Here is a 10,240-nt window from a genome sequence, read left to right as displayed (position 1 = left end):
TCCTGAATCATGGCATGACACAGTGGAATTCAGGTGTTTCTGGTACATGGACTGCTCTCACCAAATGTGAGGTCGAACTATTAACTATTATAGTAGTGTACATCCTACTTCACAAATGAGTCTGTCAGATAGGCTGGAGATGCTGCCCCAGCACTGCGGAGAAACTCAGATGACTGTCCAGGCAGCTGGCTCTTTCTGTTAACTCATATTTTTTTGGAAGCTGCTTGCATGCACTTCCTGTTTTTATTTTTTATTAGGTAATATTATTTACTTCTTGGTCTCTGATGGAGTTAAAATAGTTAGTTATAGTTGAAGATTAGTTAGGATAGAAAGTGAATTAGGTACATTTTGGACTTACCAAAATAAGATAGATAATGGACTTATTTTCTGTGAATTTGTCAAATACAAATGAACTAGACTTGTTTAGGTATTTATTACTGTATATATGGTATATAATTATTGTACTTTTGTATATATTTTTCTTATGTTAGTTATAACCTTTTTCCTTTTTTATTAAAATAGAAAAGGGAAATATGGTGATATTTTATTTGTACTGAAATGTGATTTATTTGTATGTTAATAAATAAAGTTGCCTGGGGGTCAGAGCTAATAGCAAGCCATAGCAGAAACTGGGCGGTGGTAGTACACACCTTTAATCCAGCTCTTGGGAGGCAGAGCTAGGCAGATCTCTGTGTGTTCAAGGATACAGCCAGCATGTAGACACACGCCTTTAATCTCAATACCAACCATAGAAGACCTGGAGGTCTGTACAGACAGGCAGTAACGAGGAGGTCATGTGGTTGGGTTTATAACCAATGAGAAGGCAGAATAGAAAGTCTATAAAAAGACAAACAGACAGGAAGTAGGTTCTCTGCTGAGGAAGATAGCAGCGGCAGTGAAGGGTATGTTTTTAGCTCTTAGCTATCGCTCTGACCTCTTGGGCTTTCATCTTTGCATTGGCTCTGTGTTTCTTATTTAATAAGACTGTTATATCTACAAAATGCTAACAACCAAAATTTGTTTCTTTTTCATTTTGAGACAGAATCTCATGGAGCCAAGACTGGCTCTGTAAGTGCTTTTTTTTTTTTAACCACTTATTAATAAACAAATCCTATGCACAAATATTAAGGAAAAAAAAAGACCAGAGGCTAATGCAAGTGACTTTGAAATACTTCCTGGCTGGAAAAGGCCCAAGCTCCTTTCCCTGCCTCTTCTTCCTGGTCTTATCCATCCCTAATATAAATCCCACCTCTCAGACTAAAAAGCTCCTTTCAATTGGGTAATGGGAAACCAGGGATAGAATTCAGTAACATTTCCCCCTTTTTGTCTAATTAAGAAGGATAGGTTCAAGCCTAACGTAGTACAACTATATACAATAACAATTATTATCAAGTATTGTCCAAATAGGAAAGAAAGGTAATAACTTAACAAAAATGAAGCTACATACAACAAGAACAATTATCAAGTAAGAAATACATTCTCAATATGCTGTCCACAAGGGATTGGCAAATTTATAGAGATTATTCCATTAGTTGTCCTCTCCTGAAGAGTCCAAATATAACTTTCACCAAGATTCAGGAAAGCCGAAACTGTAACTGTCTAGTCTACAACCCATCAAAGACCTGAGAAGGATGGGTGTGCATAGCAAGCGACCTCCAAAAATATGAGAAATAACAGAAAGAACTGTCTGTCTGGATAGTCACCCAAGGTTCTCTGCAACATTGGGACATTTGTCTTGCTTGCAAGCATAAAATATCTGACAGACTTTTCTCAAAGCAGGAAAATTTGAAGGTCTGTCCTAATCTGTCTTGGCAAAGTTCAATAGTCACTTTTCTTTGTGTCCTGCTGGTCCAGTTTGGACAGCATACTGTCAGTAGTCAAGGCAATGGTATTTACTTGCCCAAATGGCTAGCTTTTGCCAACAAAGAAACCAAACTCTATATGAGGTTTCTTTTGCCCATCATCCTTTTTTTGAAGTAGATTGTGCTACCAGGAGCATATGTGTCTCATGTCATAAAAAGCCAAAATCATTAAAACATTTTAAATGTCATATTCTGTAGGCCTTTCAAATATTGAATATTACCTATCTCTCTACATTATATCTCTGTATGATCTTGAAAACCTAACTAATATGACTGTAACTTTGGTAGTTACAGGTGGCTATTAACCTGTATTTCTTAATTATGTTAAATAGTTTACACATTTAACTTTCAAGGACTAGAAATTTACATTACATTGTGAAATGAATTAAAGGTACAATACCTTAAACAAGAGCATAAATGCATGTACAGTATGTTCTAACAACAATAACCTTAAATTTGTATCAATATACAAAATCCATACCAATGTAAAATATTTGAGACTAGTATTTGGGGTGTTTTTTGTTGTTGTTGTTGTTGTTTTGGTTTTTTTGGTTTTTCAAGGCAGGGTTTCTCTGTATAGTTTTGGTGCCTGTCCTGGATCTCACTCTGTAGACCAGGCTGGCCTCAAACTCATAGAGATCTGCCTGCTCTGCCTCCTGAGGGCTGAGATTAAAGGCATGTGCCACATGCCCAGCTATTGTGTGTATGTTTTTTTAAGTTTAAAAGTAGATTCAATAACGGGCGGTGGTGGCGCACGCCTTTAAATCCAGCACTCGGGAGGCAGAGCCAGGCGGATCTCTGTGAGTTCGAGACCAGCCTGGGCTACCAAGTGAGTCCCAGGAAAGGCGCAAAGCTACACAGAGAAATCCTGTCTCGAAAAACCAAAAAAAAAAAAAAAAACAAAAAAACAAAAAAAAAAGTAGATTCAATAATTTTCCCTTTTATCTTATCATCTCCATATCCCCCTTTTTCTTCTCAGAATGAGATACCTGAATCTAATCTCCTCTGTTCAGCTTTTCCCTGACCATTACACAAACAACTTGTAACTAACTCCCCTAGCAATGACAAATATCCATCCCCCAGTGAAGGACCAAAAACCACCCACCCCACCTCTTGTGAATGTGGGTGTCATGTTTTCTAGATTGCTTCCTATTGTATTGGGGCCAGTGGTGTCTCTAGGAGACCCTGATAAACTTGAAACAGTGGTCAAGTCCTGGGAGAGTAGCTGTATCATTTGTTATCATCTCTGTGTGAAAAGAAAGTGTAAGGCATATCAGAAGTGCTGGACTATCTCAGCTAGCCACTTGAAATTATCCTGAGCACTTTATAGACTAGAGCCGATCTTTGGGTGGTGTTCTTCAGTTTATCAGCATTACTACAATCCAGGTAGAATCATCCTTGTGGGACCCATCATGCTTTTGGAGACTTCAGAGACCTCTGCTACTAATGTTTATTGTTCACTGTGGAAAACATAGACACATTAAATGTCATATGCTGTAAATCTTAGGTAGGTTAAAGGGGCATGGTCTATTAAATATATCTGGGATATACAGGCTTAATTCCTAAATATCTGCTTCAGACTCTAGCCTGAAATCACATACAGGAAGGTACATGAAGCCTAAGGTTAGAATTAGTACTCTATGAGACCATTAATATCAAAAACAGAAAGTTTAAAATTTTGAGAAAATATACACACTTTAAGAAAATTTAAAGATTCAGAATAAATCTGAGGGGTATGAGATTAGTGACAATAGCAGTCCCTAGATTTTGGTCTTCATCTGTCCCATACAAAGTGGCTCTTCTGATAGGAGACAGTGACTGGATTTTCTTTTAACAAGCATGCTTGGGTTTAGAGAAAGGAGGCACACTCCAACTCCAAAGCCAGATTTAGTTCTGAATTGGACTACATAAAGATCACCTGCTTAACCTGTCTGTAGAGTCCAGCAAAAACAGACTTTGAAAGGTTTATGAAATTTTACCCTATTGGAAGTATTCTATATCACTAGGGCAGATTACTCCTTTTTGGGGTATAATTTTGGGGAGTGGTTCTCTTTTTTGATGTTACATTTGTTTAAAAGTCTTTAGATTCCTCAGTTGGATGGTTTTATTTTCCTGGAAAGACAAAAGCAAACCCTGCCCTGACCTCAAAGTTTTTCCTTTGTTGGGTATCATTTGATGTCATTTTAATCAAGAGGTCTCTCTTGTTTGAATGGAATCTTTACCAGCTTTGATGTATCCATAGGTTTTCTTCTCCTGTGGAAACAAAAGCAAAATCCACTTTACTTAATTTCTTGATTTATAACCTGCCTTTCTTGATTTATTTGCATTGATGTAGAATGTAGAATGTAGAGGCTTCAGAAATTGGTGTTCCTCATACAATGTGAGGAAGAATACAACTAGTTCTTTTCGTAAATTGAAGCCTGTTGCTTTTGGGATATTTGTTGTTAATGTCCCAAAAATTACTGCAAGCTCTGTGTCAATGTTTATTTTCTGCCCATAAAGAAGAAATTTCAGCATTAGTATAAGGTACTACAATTTCTGCTATATTCATTTCCATTAATGACAAAGACTCAATTTTCTTTTAGAAACAATTTAGAACCCTATTCTGTATAGGTCTTTATTTTTTGCTCTGTTTGTGTGGCAAAACTATCCATTCCAGAATGTTATCTTCTCCATACACAAGAATTCCAGTAGGAGAATGAGTAGGAGGTAGAATGACCAGGATACAGTCAAGTCTGGATCCAAGCAATACACATGGGGCATCTGTAATATTTTTCTCTACCAAGACCAATTCTCTCTCAGCTTCAGCTAACAAGTTTCTAGGACTATTTTAAGTCCTCATCACCTTGTCAGGTTTGAAATAAAATACTTAGTTCTTGATTTGTTAATCTAGTTGTGGGCTCTAGTCAGTCAATGTCTCCCAGTAATTTTTGATAGTCATTAAGAGTCTGCAGTGATTTCTCCTGATTTGTACTTTCTGTAGTTGAATTTTTCTTGTAAACCTATCTTATATCATGTAGTTAATAGAATCTCCTCTTTGTATTTTTTCAGGAGCCATTTGTAATCCCCAGCAATACAATATTTTCTTCACTTTCTTCAACATTTCTAAAATATCTACATTTGAATCTGATAGTAAAATATCATTAATATAATGGTAAATTATAGATTGAGGAAACTGTTTACAAATTATTTTCAATGGCTGTTGTACAAAATATTGGCACAGGTGGGGCTGTTTAACATCCATTGTGGGAGAACTTTCCATTGCTACCTTTAAATGGGCTAGGAATTATTATAAGTAGCACCATGAAGGCAAAGTTTTCTCTATCCTGTTCTTTTAAAGGTATAATAAAAAAAAACAGTCTTTTAAATCAATCACTATAATAGGCCACCTTTAGATAATGATAAGGCAGGTTACTTCCAGGTTGTAGAGAGTCCACTGGCTGAATTATTTTATTTACAACTCTTAGATCTGTTACCATTCTTCATTTTCCAGATTTGTTTTTTAATGACAAATATAGGAGAATTCCAAAGACTGGTTGATTCTTCAGTATGGTGAGCATTCAGCTGCTCCTGTACCAGCTAGTCTGATCCTTGTAATTTTTCTGATATCAAAGGTCATTGTTCCACCCAGACAGCCATTTAAAGGTAGGGTTGTTGGTGCCTTCAAGAGGTCATCAGCTGTTTTGACCTGTTTATATACAACTTGAACAGTCTGTGACTTGCTCTAGAGAATACCTTTTAATATTGTTCTCAGAAGCATTCTCTACTTTATGGTTTGTTTTTGAGTTTGGAGGAATGTTGATCTCTGTTTTTTACTGCTGTAATAAATCACATCCCCATAAGTTCATGGCTATATTAACCACATATGGATTTAATTTTCTTCACTGTCATTTCGGCCCCTAAGCATTCAAACCCATCTTGTGCTTTGTTTCTCCCGAGATAAAGTTCTAATCCTAGAAGCTGAATGTTTATCTCCTGAAGAGGCCAATTTGAATGCCAAGATTTCAGCTCAGTTAGAGTTACATTTGCTCCAGTGTCCATAAGACCTTCACTTTCAATGCCATTTATCTGTATTGTTAACTTTGGTCTTTGATTGTTTATAGAAGTTTATCAAAATATTTGTTTTATGATTTCTCCTGAAAATTTTGATTTATCTTCTAAAGCTGTTCTGTCATCCAGAGCAGTCTTTTTTCTTTTCTTTCTTTTTTTTTTTTTTTTTTTTTTTTTTACAATAGGCATTAGGACTTTTAATTGCTCTGTGGAGGAGTTTCCCTGATGGCAACAGAAAATGGTTGAACCAAATTTCACATGGGGACCTCTGAGAGGCATCCCCAAGAGTCATCTTGATGGCAAAGGGTTGTCTCAACTGACCTTTGTTGGTCTGCATTCATTAGTCCAATGTCAGCCTTTACCACACATTCTGCATATTCCAGAAGGCTGGGGCCTTGTGTTACATTATTGCTAGGAAAAAAAAACCAAACTATTGTTTTAGGAATGCCCTGCCAACAGTCCCTTTTTGGGTGATCTTGTTTACCACAACTAAAACATATGACATTTTGATTTTTCTTTAAGCCTTTGGAAACCACCTCTCCTATGCAAGCATTGTCATGATTATGAGATTCAATATTGAATGTATTGCTGTGGATGGTCTGTATGTCAAATGTGTTGCTCTGATTGTCAATAAATAAAACACTGATTGGCCAGTAATCAGGCAGGAAGTATAGGCGGGACTAACAGAGAGGAGAATTGAGAGAACAGGAAGGTGGAGGAGACACTGCCAGCCTCCGCCACAACAAGCAGCATGTGAAGATGCCGGTAAGCCACAAGCCATGTGCAAGGTATAGATTATAGAAATGGATTAGTTTAAGATGTAAGAACTAGATAGCTAGAAGCCTGAGCCATTAGGCCAAACAGTTTAAATAATATAAGCATCTGTGTGTTTATTTTATAAGTGGGCTGTTGGACTGCCGGGGCTTGGTGGGACCCAGAGAGAAAACTCTCCAGCTACAATATATCTTGGATTCATTCCTCAATGGGTGCTGATCTTGCCTTTAAAGGCCTAATTACCCTTTTGCAGTATGAATTAGCATTTTCTTTTTTATTTTTATAATAAGCTTTACTTTTTTTTCTTAAAATAGATCCTTCACTAAATTAAAGAAGAACACTTAATACCATTCAGTCCTTCACAGTTTGAATAATGAGATCTTCTTTCTACTTGATCCTTTTAGTAATTGTTATTCACAGAGAACAAGTGCTGATGTGTAATCGTGGGTCAGAGTGCTTTTGTCCAGGAACCAGCAAAGCATTTTTGAAAGTCCAGAAGAATCATTTCCACCTCTGTGAAAGTCCAGGCAGAGCCTAGGAATTTTCAGTAGACCATGAAGGCTGGAATTCTGCTTCAAACTTTTCCTTGAATTTTAAACAGTCTCTTCTTTTGTCAAAATATTTTATCCAATGGTGGGGCAGCTGGCCTCAAATGAGCTCCTCAGCGGATGGCACTGAGCTGCGTCCTCTGTCAGTACACCTGCCTTTCCTTCACGGACAGGGCCGCCATTCCTGAAGGGTCATGCAGGGAATGATGTGACTGACATGTGATCACACGACTAGCCTACAACCTGAGGCTGAGGTGCTAAGGGCCCTGAGACTTCTGGTCCACACTCAGCCAACTGAGGATCAGCCAGCATGGGAGAGTGTGGTGCAGAGTTCTGTTCCTGTGCTGCAGAGTCACCTAGCAAATTCATGATCAACACGAGGAATCTCTCACTGAGAAAGTACCAGCCTCGGGTTGACCCTTCCGGACCACCATGAATTAACATTTTCAAAAGCCAGATATTCAATTAGTGTTTGTCTAGCTTCTGGAGTTGGCATCATTCTATTTACAGCTGAAGTCAATCTTTGTAAAAAAAAAAAAAAAAAAAATTGTGAATGTTTCTTTTGGGCCTTGTATAACTTTAGTAAATATCTCAGTTCTCTTTCTGACTTTCTTAACTCTGTCCCAATCATTCAAAGCTGTTGTACAGCATAGAGTCAAGGTGTGTTCATCATATATAGAGTGTCTTTGTACATTAACATAATCATCCTCTCCAAGAAATGGGTCTTGGGAAATAACAATACCTCTAGTCCTACTTCCTTGTTCAACAGTCCTAGCCTCATCTTTCCACCAAGTCTTCCACTGTAATTGAGGACCAGGCTCCAATACTGCTGTAACTAAGTCTTCTCAGTCTTGTGGGACAGTTCTGTTACTAGTTGCCCATGAATTTAACATCTGCCTCACAAAAGGGAATGCATATCATATGAGACTATTGCTTCCTTAAGTCAACTAACATTTCTACAGGATTCCAGTGAGATCTGACACAGCTTTGAGGATATCTGTCATTTGGTGGTTGTTCCTGTGTGGTGACTGGATAAATTAAGGTTTTGTTTTTTTTTATAATCTTAGACTGCTCCTTTCTAATTTCATAATGTAAATGATGAGGTTGGTTCTCATTTAAACTCCTTTGTCTGTATCTGAATATTTTTGTTATCTGTTTTTGGGGGTTTTTTTTTTTTTTTGGTTTTTTGTTGTTGTTTTGTTTTTGTTTTTTTTTTGGTTTTTTTTTTTTTTTTTTTTTTTTGGTTTTTCGAGACAGGGTTTCTCTGCGTAGCTTTGCGCCTTTCCTGGAGCTCACTTGGTAGCCCAGGCTGCCTCGAACTCACAGAGATCCGCCTGACTCTGCCTCCCGAGTGCTGGGATTAAAGGCATGCGCCACCACCGCCCAGCATGTTTTAATAACGTCTTTCAATGCTTCTAACTTATCAGTCAAAAGTTTATTATCACTCTTCCGGAAAATGGCGACTCCCGCTCGCGCGCCAGAGTCGCCGCCGCCGCCCAGCCTGCGCCCGCCGTGGGCCCGCTGGGGAGCCCTGCCCGCCGCGCCAGCCGCAGCCCATGCACAATGTTCTCGCTGCCCTGCGGCTTCGAGCCCCCAGCTCCCGAGGACTTGGGGCAGCGGAGTTCGGCGGAGCTGCGGGAGAGGTTGAGGCGCCAGAGAGACTTTTGCGCAACGAAAAATTCATTTGCAAGTTGCCCGACAAAGGTAAAAAGATTTCAGACACCGTTGCCAAACTGAAAGCTGCCATTGTAGAACGTGAAGAAGAGGTTAGAAGGAGAGGTGAACTGTTTGATCCTGTTAGTGTAGACTGTAAGCTAAGGCAAAAAGCAACCACAAGAGTTGATACCGACACAGACAAAGCCAGAATTCTGACCTGATGCTTGATACTTCATTAGTTCTTGACTGTTCCTCTGTAGAAGTCAAATCATCTAAAACCACCTCAGAAACACAAGGACCTGTACACCTCACTCACAAAGGCGATGAGGAGACTTTGGAGGCTGGCTGCACAGTGAACACAGGCGCAGCTCCCGGCAGCAGAGCCAGGGCACCCTCATCTGAAGTTAACAAACATCCCCCCAACGCCCTGTTTCAAGTCAAGCGGAAGACATTTCCAGCAGCATTGACAGTCTGTTTATCACTAAGTTGCAGAAGATCACAATCACAGACCAGAGTTGAACCCTCAGAAGAAAACACCAGTGCTGAGAACGTGCCAGGGCTCCAAACTGAGACTCCTAAGAGGCCTCATTACATGGAAGTGCTAGAAATGCGAGCTAAAAACCCAGTGCCGCCGCCTCCTAAGTTTAAGACCAATGTGTTACCCACCCAACAGAGTGACTCACCGAGTCACTGTCAGAGGGATGAGTCTCCTGCTTCCTCAGAAGAGCGGCAACGCAGGGCTAGGCAGCATCTTGATGACATCACAGCAGCGCGCCTTCTTCCGCTCCACCACCTGCCTGCGCAGCTGCTCTCCATAGAAGAGTCGCTGGCCTGCAGAAAGAGCAGAAGCAGAATTATGAGGAGATGCAGGCAAAGCTCGCAGCACAGAAACTGGCCGAGAGACTGAATATTAAAATGCAGAACTACAATCCAGAAGGGGAGTTCAGGGAGATATAGAGAAGTGAGGGACGAAGATGATGCCCAGTCCTCAGATGAATTCTGAAGATGAGCACTGGGAAGATCTCTCTAAAGCTGACTGTATATCTCTATGAGTTATCATTGCCTCAGTGAACTTCCCAACAAGTATCAAGATCAGTGTCAGACTTTGTTGAGGGGCAGCAGTTTTTAAAGTTACACAAAGGTAGCTACAAACTAAGAGCCCAGTTTGTCTTTCAGAAGATGATCTTCATGTGCTTGAACAGTTTAATATTTGAACATTGTGTTTGACCGTATTGTATTCCAGTTTTGCAGTATGTTGTGCATTGGTCTGATATTTATTTATTTAGATATTTTTCTTTAAGATAGCTGCTTTTTCCTTATTCTTACTCTTATCAAATAGCATTGCTTATA

General features: G+C 39.3%; 1 pseudogene; it reads left to right on the top strand.

The window, feature by feature from the left end:
* The first annotated feature begins 8,777 nt into the window (after positions 1 to 8,777).
* On the top strand, positions 8,778 to 10,018 carry LOC114687430 (annotated as a pseudogene).
* Positions 10,019 to 10,240: the final 222 nt, after the last annotated feature.

The sequence above is a fragment of the Peromyscus leucopus genome, unplaced genomic scaffold (assembly GCF_004664715.2).
Source record: "Peromyscus leucopus breed LL Stock unplaced genomic scaffold, UCI_PerLeu_2.1 scaffold_1243, whole genome shotgun sequence".
Taxonomy (NCBI): Eukaryota; Metazoa; Chordata; class Mammalia; order Rodentia; family Cricetidae; genus Peromyscus; species Peromyscus leucopus.
The sequence above is the reverse complement of the archived record's forward strand: the minus strand, read 5'-3'. Positions and strand labels throughout refer to the sequence as shown.